The 3,285-nt window shown below is 45.3% G+C and overlaps 1 long non-coding RNA gene across 1 annotated transcript; it reads left to right on the top strand.

The window, feature by feature from the left end:
• The first annotated feature begins 1,013 nt into the window (after window positions 1-1,013).
• Window positions 1,014-3,057, top strand: LOC123482838. Its single transcript, XR_006657945.1, has 3 exons — window positions 1,014-1,069; window positions 2,773-2,853; window positions 2,967-3,057. It is a non-coding gene; the product is annotated as an uncharacterized LOC123482838 (long non-coding RNA).
• Window positions 3,058-3,285: the final 228 nt, after the last annotated feature.

Below are 3,285 nucleotides of genomic sequence, written 5' to 3'. Positions count from 1 at the left end.
TACAGCTGGTGCTGTGATCCTGGAGAGACCTGTTTATATATGTTTATATATTATATACAGCTGGTGCTGTGATCCTGGAGAGCCCTGTTTATATATGATGTTTATATATTATATACAGCTGGTGCTGTGATCCTGGAGAGACCTGTTTATATATGTTTATATATTATATACAGCTGGTGCTGTGATCCTGGAGAGCCCTGCCCTTCCTGTGACTGAGGGAGATTCAGTGACTCTACGCTGCAGATATCAGAGAACTCCCTCTAACCTCACAGCTGATTTCTACAAAGATGGATCCCTCATCAGGACTGAGACTACAGGAGAGATGACCATCTCTGCAGTATCCAAGTCAGATGAAGGACTCTACAAGTGTACCAACTCTGAAGGAGAATCACCAGAGAGCTGGATGACTGTGATGACAGTGACAGGTGAGACATTATGTTCATAATAACCTGTGTTCTTATAATCTCTGCCAAGTGCCCCACCCCACCATTATGTCTAAGATAATATTAATCTGCCAAGTGCTTGGTCATTAGAAGTAATAAATATGTCTTAGATAATATTAATCAGATTACAGTTTGAAAATAACTATTTACTGTGTTGTTTCCTCTTGTGTTTGTGAAGATAGGGGCTCTGCCTCCCCTCCCTCTCTCCTCCTCCCTCTGTCTGTGTCTGGGTCGGTGGCTGCTCTCTCCATCTCTCTGATCATTCTACTGGTCCTGTTCTGCAAGAGGAACAAAGATGTAGCAGCTGAACCCAGAGATGTTACGTATGCTGACGTTAGATTCACACAGGACCAAGAACCCAGGAGAAGGAGAGGTACACTCTCACACACACACACACACACACACACACACACACACACACACACGCACGCACGCACACACACACACACACACACACACACACACACACACACTCACACACACACACTCTCACACACACACACACACACACACACACACACACAGTACAATGTGTTTCTGTTTTTAACCCATTGTCTCGTCTCCTCCAGAGAAGTCTCCAGGAGATGATCCAGTCTACTCTGCAGTGAAGACCTCCAACACCACAGGTACTATAATACTGTTTAACACTATAAGATACAGCTCATGTATTATGAGGATTCAACACCACAGGTACTATAATACTGGTCCAGTCTGTGTTAATATGACTATCCTCTCTCAGGTGGAGCTGGTCCAGTCTGTGTTAATATCCTCTCTCTCCTGTGTTTAGTTCCAGGTGGATCCAGTCCAGTCTGTGTTAATATCCTCTCTCTCTCCTGTGTTTAGTTCCAGGTGGATCCAGTCCAGTCTGTGTTAATATCCTCTCTCTCTCCTGTGTTTAGTTCCAGGTGGATCCAGTCCAGTCTGTGTTAATATCCTCTCTCTCCTGTGCTTAGTTCCAGGTGGATCCAGTCCAGTCTGTGTTAATATCCTCTCTCTCTCCTGTGTTTAGTTCCAGGTGGATCCAGTCCAGTCTGTGTTAATATCCTCTCTCTCTCCTGTGTTTAGTTCCAGGTGGATCCAGTCCAGTCTGTGTTAATATCCTCTCTCTCTCCTGTGTTTAGATCCAGGTGGATCTGGTCCAGTCTGTGTTAATATCCTCTCTCTCCTGTGTTTAGTTCCAGGTGGATCTGGTCCAGTCTGTATTAATATCCTCTCTCTCTCCTGTGTTTAGTTCCAGGTGGATCTGGTCCAGTCTGTGTTAATATCCTCTCTCTCTCCTGTGTTTAGTTCCAGGTGGATCTGGTCCAGTCTGTGTTAATATCCTCTCTCTCCTGTGTTTAGTTCCAGGTGGATCTGGTCCAGTCTGTGTTAATATCCTCTCTCTCCTGTGTTTAGTTCCAGGTGGATCTGGTCCAGTCTGTGTTAATATCCTCTCTCTCTCCTGTGTTTAGTTCCAGGTGGATCCAGTCCAGTCTGTGTTAATATCCTCTCTCTCTCCTGTGCTTAGTTCCAGGTGGATCCAGTCCAGTCTGTGTTAATATCCTCTCTCTCTCCTGTGTTTAGTTCCAGGTGGATCCAGTCCAGTCTGTGTTAATATCCTCTCTCTCTCCTGTGTTTAGATCCAGGTGGATCTGGTCCAGTCTGTGTTAATATCCTCTCTCTCCTGTGTTTAGTTCCAGGTGGATCTGGTCCAGTCTGTATTAATATCCTCTCTCTCTCCTGTGTTTAGTTCCAGGTGGATCTGGTCCAGTCTGTGTTAATATCCTCTCTCTCTCCTGTGTTTAGTTCCAGGTGGATCTGGTCCAGTCTGTGTTAATATCCTCTCTCTCCTGTGTTTAGTTCCAGGTGGATCTGGTCCAGTCTGTGTTAATATCCTCTCTCTCCTGTGTTTAGTTCCAGGTGGATCTGGTCCAGTCTGTGTTAATATCCTCTCTCTCTCCTGTGTTTAGTTCCAGGTGGATCCAGTCCAGTCTGTCTTAATATCCTCTCTCTCCTGTGTTTAGTTCCAGGTTGATCTGGTCCAGTCTGTGTTAATATCCTCTCTCTCCTGTGTTTAGTTCCAGGTGGATCCGGTCCAGTCTGTATTAATATCCTCTCTCTCTCCTGTGTTTAGTTCCAGGTGGATCCAGTCCAGTCTGTTTTGTAATATCCTCTCTCCTGTGTTTAGTTCCAGGTGGATCTGGTCCAGTCTGTATTAATATCCTCTCTCTCCTGTGTTTAGTTCCAGGTGGATCTGGTCCAGTCTGTATTAATATCCTCTCTCTCCTGTGTTTAGTTCCAGGTGGATCCAGTCCAGTCTGTGTTAATATCCTCTCTCTCCTGTGTTTAGTTCCAGGTGGATCCGGTCCAGGTGATGTGATCTATGCTGACATCAACCACACAGAGAAAAGACAACACAACAGGAGGAGAGGTAGGAGAAGGGACAGACCAACAATACTCCCCTCATCTTTCTGAAGTAAATAATATGTTTTTACAGTGTTTCAACATGTCACTAGTTGTAACCTGTTTATGTGTTTCTTTCAGAGAAGGTCGTTCCAGACCCTGTCTACTCAGCAGTGAAGACAGACAGACAGAGATACAGGTCAGAAGGTCGTTCCAGACCCTGTCTACTCAGACAGACAGACAGACAGACAGAGATACATGTCAGAAGGTCTTTCCAGATCCTGTCTACTCAGACAGACAGACAGACAGACAGACAGAGATACAGGTCAGAAGGTCATTACAGACCCTGTCTACTCAGCAGTGAAGACAGACAGACAGAGATACAGGTCAGACTCTATAATGAGGATGAAAAGTAGTGATCATGGCAGCCATTTTGTTCCAGTGGGCTCAGCACCACCCA

Source organism: Coregonus clupeaformis, chromosome 39, assembly GCF_020615455.1.
Source record: "Coregonus clupeaformis isolate EN_2021a chromosome 39, ASM2061545v1, whole genome shotgun sequence".
In the NCBI taxonomy this organism is placed as follows: domain Eukaryota; kingdom Metazoa; phylum Chordata; class Actinopteri; order Salmoniformes; family Salmonidae; genus Coregonus; species Coregonus clupeaformis.
The sequence above is the reverse complement of the archived record's forward strand: the minus strand, read 5'-3'. Positions and strand labels throughout refer to the sequence as shown.